This window comes from Serinus canaria, chromosome 20 (genome assembly GCF_022539315.1).
Source record: "Serinus canaria isolate serCan28SL12 chromosome 20, serCan2020, whole genome shotgun sequence".
Classification (NCBI taxonomy): domain Eukaryota; kingdom Metazoa; phylum Chordata; class Aves; order Passeriformes; family Fringillidae; genus Serinus; species Serinus canaria.
The window spans coordinates 4759348-4769503 of NC_066333.1; positions in this window are offsets into that span (position 1 = coordinate 4759348).

Sequence of the window (10156 nt, forward strand, 5' to 3'; positions counted from 1 at the left end):
CTTATTGCCACTGCAACCCCAAATTACTGAGTTCCTTACAACTCCCGAATCCTGGGTTACACAAAGGGTTGTGGATGAAAGCTTCAGTCAATGAGATCTGGGTCCTTTAGGTGTTTTACACTGCATTTTCTAACACAAGGAATAAGGGGAAGTAGCAAGCCAAGTTCTGAACAGCAGAACTGTGGGACAGGATGTCTCCTTGATGATTATCATCATTATCAAAGTGTAATTTATCCAATTAGCCAATTCCATTAAACAGCTTTGACTGACTCTTCTTCTCCTGCCACATTTTAATGTGTTTATATCTCGAGTGAGTGAAGGATGTATTGTTTGACATGACAGCTTGCTTTGTGTGCAGCTATCTCTTTATTTCAACCCCCTGACTGACAAAAGGTAGGAGTGGGTCTTTTTGATGTGGTGTAGGGAATTATTTCTTGATTTGACATGCTAATTGATTGGGGATTTCTTATTATATTAAGGAAGATTCATCCTGAATTGCTCAGCAGAACAACATTGGTGCATTGCAATAGGAGGATAAAATGAGGGATCAAACAAAAAGGAGACATATTGAAGCATAAATTTTTGTGCTGTGATTGTTACACATGGTTAAAATCTTTTTGACCTCTCCTCTTGTTACCTTCAACCTTGTGCTTCTGTTTTCTGAAGTGGCTTCAGGGCTTCTATTGAGAGATAGTGGAACTTCTAAAAACAATTTTAAAGTAGTGCCAGTTGAAAAATATGGAGTTCCTGTACAAAGCTGACAATCTGTATGTTTTCACTACCAAACTGGAGTAATGTTTTGAATTTCAGATTTTCCCCTCTCTTTTCAATGCCAAATAAAAAAATGGATGATAAAGGAAGAGAGAGGGACACTGGAGAAGCTCTCTGGTAGGGAAGGAAAGCTTCTGGGCAAAGAAATATTCACACCTCTCAGCTGGGTGAAATCTGGAATTGTAGCATTACTCTAGGTTTAAGCTGTGTGTGATCTGGGCAATTTCATCCTTGTCCTTGAAATTAAGATCATGGAATCATAGACTGATTTGGTTTGTAAGGGACCTTAGGGGTTGTCTCATTCCAACCCTCTGCCCTGGGCAGGGACACCTTCCACCATCCCAGGGTGCTCCAAGCCCTGTCCAGCCTGGCCTGGGACACTTGAGGGATCCAGGGGCAGCCAGAGCTGCTCTGGGCACCCTGTGCCAGGGCCTGCCCACCCTCCCAGGGAGGGATTGGGAAGGATTCCTTTCCAATATCTAGTCTAAATAGAGTCTGTCAGTTTAAAACTGTTTCCCCCTTGTCCTGTCACTCCAGCCCCTGGTCCAAAGTCCCTCCCCAGCTCTCTTGAGCCCCTTTAAGGCTCTGAAAAGTGCTCTAAGGCTCCTTGAAGCCTCCTCTTCTCCAGGCTGAACATCCCTATCTCTCTGTCTCCACAGATGTGGCATTCCAGCCCATGGAGCATCTTCATGGCCTCCTCTGGACCACAGAAGGGTGCAGCCAAGGTATTCTGCTGTTGGGTGGAAACAGGAATACCAATGAGGACTAGGGCTGTCAAGAGGCAAGCAGGGGGCAAACAGAGGCTCAGCACAGCATTTAGGGGAAAAAAAACCCCAAAAAACCCCAAATGAATTGAGCTGATTCTTTTTATGGAAATTTTTCTTTAGGGAGGATGTTGCTGTGACTTCTGGAAGGAGCTGGATATTCCATCACATTCCTGTGTTTCAATAAATGGAAAATACACAGTGATGATGACGCTGATTGTTTTTCAAATGAAACTGTCTGTAGTTATCTCTAGAGATAATAATCCCCTGCTGGGGTAGTGCTTTCTTGATTTGGTTTGTATAAATCTGGAGGATGAGACACTGCAAGGCTGTGTCAGCTCCCCCACATCACCTCCCAGAACAGTGTCTCATCTCAGCCACCTTTCCAAATATATTCTCTAAATTAATCCTATAAGGTTTTGCTGGACTGCTTTAGCTTTCTGATTGTTTAATACTGGACCAAAAGCTTGAACATGGCAATCTTTTCTCCCTAACTAAGTTTTCACTGGAAACTAATGAATTGTGACCCTCTGGTTTGCATTGCACAGGAGAGCCTGTGGGGGGTTTTATCATCTCAGAGGGCAGAGCAGCTGCTGCCTGGCATCCAGGTACTCAGTGCTGTGCAAAGTGGGTGCAGTGGATGGATGGTAACTATTTCACAAGTTTGTAAAGGAGAAGATTCAGAATTTGTAGGTTTATTTTGTTTCTGCGTCTAGGAGCCTGGGTAAAGCAACTCTTACTGATGTGACAATTATTCCTTTCTAGGAACATTTTGGTCTTGCATCTGTCTTTTAATTTTTTTATCCAAATATCTGAAAGTACTTTTCAATCATTTAGATTTATTATTTAACATTTTAACAATATAAAAAATGGGAAGGAATCTGGAGGGGGCTAAACATTTAAGTTTGTTGCTTATAATGACATCAGGATCTAAACCACATTTGTCTAGCTCCCATTCTTGATAGCTACTTTGGGACAATTATTTTACTTAAGATTTTGTGCATTTATTTCAGGCATTCATCATGGTTTATCCGTGATAATTTTTGTGTAGAAGCACAGCCATGGATTGGACAGGGTAGAGGATCTCTGGAATGGGATTTGTAGAGCCCATCTAGAGCTCTTTTCTCCAAATTCTGTCAGTATAACAGCTCATTTCAGAGCCTAAATATGACAGTGCTTCATTGGAAGAATATATTATCCAAATATCAAGTTGAAAAGGGTGTAAAGTAAAATGTGGGGGGGCAGCCACGAGGAGCAAACCCCCCAGGAGTGAGATGTGTCATCTTGGCAGGGTATGAAAAGCCACCAAGGGGTTAATCATCCCCCACTCTGCATGAAATGACAACAGGCTCTTGGCAGCTTTCCCCATTCTTTATATAACACTTCCAAGCGCTGAAGCTTGTATCCTCCTAGTAATGCTTTTAATTTGTGCTCTGCTGGGGAGAGGCCAAGATTTAATCGAAATCATTAGAATGTCTTTGCTTGAAGTAGCTGAGGGCTTGTAGTGAGCTGGAGGAGGTTACTTCAGAATAATTAAAAGAAATACATAAGGTCATCATTGGTGTCTGAGCTGTTCCAGACACCAGGTTCAAGGGGGAAAGGTTGAGGTTTAATGACAACTCCTCTTAACTTAAGTAGGATGCTTGCACAGCCACATAGTTTTAATGATTAAACTTTGCCTTTTTCCCTACCCACACACCTGCCCAAGTGACTTTGTTTCCAGCTCCATCTCAGTACAGCAAAGATGGGCTTGAACCAAAGCCCAGGAGCCAGATTTCTCAGAGATGCAGGGCTTTGGGGGCTCCACCACCTAGATCCAAATCTCACTTTTCTGGTTTATCTTTTATCTCTAAACTGGGGTGAATTTCAATGTGTCTGTAAGTGTGCACATATATGTGTGTCAGAGAATGTGGTGGTGTGTGTGTGGATATGAGTGTGTGTTTATTTACAGCCTCAGCTGAAATCTGCTCTTGAGTTTTGACTCCCTTCATTTCAGAGGGGTTATGAGAACACAGGTGCTGCTGCTTTCAGTGTGTATTGGTGTCCAGGAATGGATTTTAGTGCTGTATGAGCCTGAAAGGCATTGCCATGCTCTGGGGGTGTGCACAGGAAAAAAACTGCTGGGGTAATTTAGAGGCACGATGCATGTGCTAATTGCCAAGTGTAAATTAGAACATTTCTTTGTTGGTTGTATATTAGACAAAAAATACTCAAAGGCAAGTTGAAAAATATCCATATTTTTTGCACTGTACAGTCCTATTGTTGTACAGACAGAGATGGAGGGAACTGAAGTGATGAATTTGTGTGAGAAACTGTCTTTTTTGAATGACTTTTTATGCCTACATTTGAATACAGCCTCTCACAGCAGAGTAGGTTCAAATAATGAACTAATAGTGAATGTTAAAGATTTAGGGAATTGTCTGTGAACTTTTGACCCTGGGAATATAAGGAGGTTTGCTTTTCAGGAGAATTAGTCTAGCTGGGCTAATGGGTGCCAATAAGGGCTGTAAGCAGTGTGTCAGGGACCAAATCTTTTAATTAACCGCTGAATGAAAAGTAGTTTGGGAAATGCAATAAGTCAGATTCAGGTCAGATCAAGCAGAATAATATGTGGGCAAAGATGAAATTAACATACTAGGAAATGCAAGCTGAAAATCTCCAAACTTTCCTTATTAGACTGATAGAAAATGGGATTTACTTTGATTGCTTCAAGGAAATGTGGCACCTACTTTTACTGACTCATTCTAGCAAGGTTCAGATTCTCCTGGCCAAAGTCATCTGCAGATGAAAAAGATTAAAGTGGATTAAACTGGAGCCATACCATGGTCCAGCTTTGAAATGACTGTGATTGTGGTGCAGGCTGGCTCTGCACTGGCCTGTGCTCCAGTGGTTTTGCCTGGGATGCCCACAAAGTTACAACAAGGATTAAATTGCTAGTGAGCTACTGGCTCTTGTCTTCCTTGACAAATAGTCTTGCCTCTGAGTTCTTTGCATTCTCAATTTTTCTGGGTCCACTGTCTGTTGCTTTGACAGTGACATTTTAACTTCTCCTGGGGCAGTTTGTCTTTTTGTCCTGTGCTTGTATCTTCCCTGTCACAGCCGTGTCATGAAATCATAGAATCACCCAGGTCAGACAAGACCTTTGAGATCACCAGGTCCACCACTAAACCGTGGCCCCAGGTGCCCCCACATCCACACAGCTTCTAAATCCCTCCAGGGATGGTGAGTCAAGGTGAGCTCCACTAATTAACACACCATGGGTAATTGCATTCAGTATTGTCCTGTAGATGGAAGGATCTGGCTTTTAATTATACCTTATTAACAAAATTAGTAGGATCAGAAATACATCTAGAGAGTTTAGAAGGTAAACCAGTGCCTGTCAACGTATCATTACAAAGTAAGGTTTAAATTATTAGCTTAATTCACATCTAATAGGAATTTAATCCTATTCTGATTGTTCTCTGTGCACAGAAAGTGTTATTTTATAGGAGCACTATGCCTTAAACTTTGGTGTAGAAAGCTTTGAAATTAATGGAAAAACTACAGGTAAGCTCAGTGGCCTTTGAATTTATCTATTTTGAGTCTTTTCCCTCAACACTGAAATTCAAATATGCCTTGAAAACTGTGATTGTGGGTCCCTAATTTCCTAAGTATCATTCCCAACAATGGTAATGTGGCATTTGATCTGCCAAAGAACTTATTCAAACCTCCACTAATATCAGTTTTCACAAATGCCTTAAGTAATTTATTTAATTGGAAACTGCACTAATTCAGTGTTACAGGCACTGCAGAGTAGTGAGGGATTCCATAAGATCAGAAACAACTTCCCAAGCCCCATTGCATTTCCTCCTTGCTTTCTGACTGGCTTGAGAGTTGCAAAGGTTAGCTAGGATAATATTTTTTTTTTCTTTGTAATTGTTGCAAGGTGCACTTCTTGCCAAAAAAATCAAAGGGCTAAATTCAATTCACTGACTTAAAATCAGTGCTGCTGTCAGCTAGGATACATGTATAATTGTTCTGCCTCTATGTTGTTGGGCTGGAACAGTTTCAAACAATTTACCAATCATGAGCAGGAAAAAAAAAAATCATTAGAAAATCAATTTCTGCTTAATTGAAGATCTTTCTTCCAAATGGGAATGAAGCAAGATTTATAACCTCAGATTCACTGGCTGTATACTGATGGCACTTGAGCCTGTCAAGGTTTTCATTTGGTAGCCATGGCATGGACAGCATTTACTTTTCCACCTGCTGAGGGTCAGCCCAGTTGGGACCCTGGGAGCAAAGGGCTGAGGTATGAGCTGGGTGGAGCACAAGAGGCTGTGTTTGCAAATCCAGGATGGGAAATAAGGCATTGCACAGGGAGGAGGCAGAACAGCAGAAGGGAATTTCAAATGCATTGTTTATTTATACATTTCTCCTGGGTGCTGTGAGTGGAAATTACAGTGAGTGACTCTTGGAAACACCCCATTGGCATCTGATTGCTGATGCCAGTCCAAGGAAATCCTGTATCCCAGTGCCCTTGGGGTGGTTCATTCTCTGCCCCAGAAAATAGGTTCACAAAGGTAAACTCCTGTCACTATTCCATGTGAGAGCTTTGCCACTGGTTTCAGTAGGATCAGCATTTCACACCATCTGAACACCTGTAGTCTCATTTTCTTCTGTTGAAAACTGAGCTAATCACAATGTGGTTAAATGGCAGCAGGCAAGGAAAGCATGGGGAAATGAAAATCTGATAGGAAAACTAGGCTTGTGATTGTAGATCCTTCCCCCTTCCTGTTTCTCCTGCTGTCCTGAGAAAATTCAGCTCCAGCCTCCCTCAAGTCCAAAATGAGTGGAAGAGAGTCATGGTGTAAATACCAAGCAAAAGCTAAAAGTGAATTTACCAAAGTTCAATAAACATAAAAATGATGAATTTAGATGTCATGTAATTAACTCAGAATTACATGAGCAATAACCAAGTAATTACACCTTTAATAATGCATTAAACTTGTCAGGAATACTTAGTCATTCAACTAGAATTTAACAAGATAGCCTATAGCAACTTACAGTAATTAGATATCACTACTGAAAACATTGACAGTTCCTAATTGATACCTTTTATTATAAAGTTAAATGCCAAACATTTCTTTTGAGTGTATTAAGGAGTAATATTAGCTGTGTTTAAGACTATACTGCCTGCTCTAATAAATTGTATGCAGGTATAAAAGCCAGCAACAAACAAAACCCTAAGGAAAAAAGAAAAATAAAATCAGCTAAACCTATCAATCAGTTACACCAACGTGGTTCAAGTTCTCACTCCTGTAATTTAAATTACAACCTAAGAGAGTGTGTTCCCTGGCAGGCCTGTCAGCAGCAAAGGGAAAAGTGAGGTGGAAGAAAAAAACTTTGCGAAACAGGTAAAGAAAATAAGATTTACATCACCTGAAGGATGCAGGTCTGTGTGGGAATAGGGCACCCTGCAGCCTTTGCAAGAGTAGAGCAGGGAAAACAAACAACCTCAGGACTTTGTGAATTAGCTTTAAAAGCAGGACTCAGGCTTACTAATGACTAAATCAGATTGTTTAGACTACAGGAGAAAGCCTTTTGGAGAAAGAGATGGAATAGAATTGAAACTATGTGTTTACTTGCTGCTTCTAAATGTGGGAGATATTTCTGCTTGTTTTGTGTTGTTCAGTCTACACAGTTGGCAAATAATTATTTTTAATTTTTTTTTCATTGTAACCATGCCAAGTAAAGTTTTTTCCAGGGAAAGCAGAAAGGATAATGCAAAGAGAAAGTAAAAAAGAATTGTTTGTCAACTTTAAATGTAATTTTTCTGAATTAAAAGTGTATTGTTTAATTCTATTTTATCAAAAAAAACTTTTTTATTTGCAATTTTCTTATTTACAACAATAACACCCACATTTTGCCTGAATATACAAAGATTTTTGGGTTTTTTTTGAAGTGCATCTCTTTAGTGAATTTCTGGAGAGAGAAAGTATGCAATCTTATTTGGGATATGGAGTGGAATCTCTGATGCTTAGTGGAACCATCTGTACTTTAAACCAAACTAAGCAGAGATTGATGGTGTCTGTGTGAAGCAGCAGAGATCAGCTGGAATCATCACATACATCTTTTGTCAATTCTTTTTTCATCTGTATAATTACAAGTCTTATCAAGCTGCATGCTGAGCTATGGCTGATTGTCAATAAGACCTCTCTTGATTGCATTGTATATAAATATTCCATGTCAATCTCTCAGAATGCAATTCCAGAGGCCAAACAATTGTACCTCATTCCATGGATACAAGGTCCTGGCCTTTTTTGCTACACTGATAATCAAATTAATGCCCAAAAGGGAGGCTCAGGGTTAATTCCCCTGCACCTTAATGCTGCTCCTCTGCCCTGGTCTGTGGTGGCTCTGCTGAGCCTTTCTCTACACATACATAAGATTATTCTGACAATGAAAGAACTCCATTTATGTTTACATGATCCTCAGCCAGTTGCATGGCAACTGGAATTGTCTTTACTTTTATGCATATTAAAACCACGCAATAGATACCCTTTCAATAATTAATTGGTAATGAATGTAGAGGTTGTAGAATGATTTATCCAATGTGTGTAGGCTTTATCCAGTGGTTAAACTGGATAAACAAGCTTTGTTTTACTTGTTAGGACTTCTTTCACAAAAGATGTTCTCAAAAATACCAGGCAATAAACAAAACCCAGGAGGAGCTGAGTGACCTGGGCAGTGTCAAGGCCAGCCAAGTCTGTGTGCTTGCAGGGCACAGGACAGAGACTGTGGGCAGAGCAGACTGCAAAGTCTATGCTGTGAGGGAGGCAGCAGTGATTTTCAATCCATCTTCACCACTTCTGATGTTCCTGACACCCACCCAGTGCCTGTCTCTCTCTTTGGACTCCCCCAGTGTGCAGGTTCCTCCTCAAAACAGTTGACACCAGAGCAGAGATGCTGTGGTTTGAAATATTTCTGCAGGGTTTTCTCTTCTCTCTTCACTGCCTGTGATATAAAGGGTTTCCATTGCATGGAGAAAGGGAGGGTTTGTAGACTCAATAAATATTTTTCTTGTTCCTTCCTGCTTTTTTCCTGGCCTGCTCCAGGAAAAGGAAAAGGTCAACTCAGCTGCGTCTGCATCACTCGATAATTTCAACTCTCCCTGTCATACTTTTGGGCTTCTCTCAGCAGAGATTTGGGATTCCAAAAACTGCACTGGCTGGGGCTGGACAACCTTTCCTCCTTGTTGGGAATGTTAACAAATAAATGCCCTCACTTGTGCATTTATATCTGTGTAACACACACAAACCCCTTTGCTGATATCTAAGCTCTCCTATCACACATGGATTTGGGGTTTGAGGTTCCTTAAAACCAGGTGTTCCCAGCAGCAAATCTGGATTTCTGTTCCTGCAGCCCTCAGGTGGGGGCACAGTTACCATGGCTGCAGGATGCAATCATGACAAGCCATATAAATGAGGGACACTATTGATTGTTCATTTTTGCACACACCATTACATGCACACACTTCTGAAAATAGGGCTTGGGGCATAATTGGTTGCCAATGGAGCTTCACCAAGTTGGCTGCATACATTTGGTTTCCCTTATTTTTACATTTTAGAGAGCTGTTTGTGCTGATTCACAGAACCTGTCTTAGGGCCTTGAATTTCCTCCTGGATGTTTCTCTCTGCGTACCTCTGGTGTTATGTACCTAAAAGAGATGATGTGGTCAGCCTTTTAGATATGCTGGTTGGGTTCTGCTTTGTCTTTATAAAGCATGGAATTGAGAGTTCCCCACAAGGCTTTCCAAGTTTCTTCCCAGAAACAAAAGCACACGAATTTCTTGAAAGCTCGAGACAAGATATGTGTGGAGGCAAATTTGACAAAGCAGTTGATGAGTTTACTACTGAGGAAGTTGCTGGGGAAAAAAAAAAGCAGATTCTGTCTTGAAACCCGAAGATTACACAGCGTATTGAGGACTCTGGTGTTGATGCTGAGGGTGGAGTTGCCTTGGGTGCTCTCCTGGGCTCTACACCCATGTGAGCAGACCTTTAGCACAGAGGCCCCTGTGTTGCTCCAGTTGTCCCAGCTGATGAAGTGACAATGGGGTGTGACAATTTGCCAGCCAGTGCTGGCTTACAGAGCCACTGCAGCCCATTAACACTTCCTAACAATCCTCTATGGCTCCGAAAGGCATTCGAGTAAGGACTCAAAAAAGCTGAAGCCCATATGAAGTCATGAGTGTTCCTGGGGCAGCAAAATTGGTTTGAGACTTTCAGATGATTCTTGGAGCCCGTTTGAGGCTGGGAGACACATGTCTAGAGAATTTTCTGCTTAAAGCCCAGCAGAGTTGTGTAAGAGCTTTACATGAGGGAGGAACCCTCTGGGCTGCTGCAGGAGTGACCTGCTGATCTTCCCTGATGCAGAGAGGAGAAGGGGTGCAGTGAAATGGGAATGATCCAAAGGAATTAAGAGATAATGGGGGACAGAATGTCTTAATTGAGACATCCTTCCACTTCTATCATTGCAGTCAAGAAAATGGTGCATAGAAGAGTTTCTCTAAAGCTACAGAAGTCAGTCCATAATTTTTGTCATATATCACCTGTATTCTAGCTGCTGCATGAATTATCCTT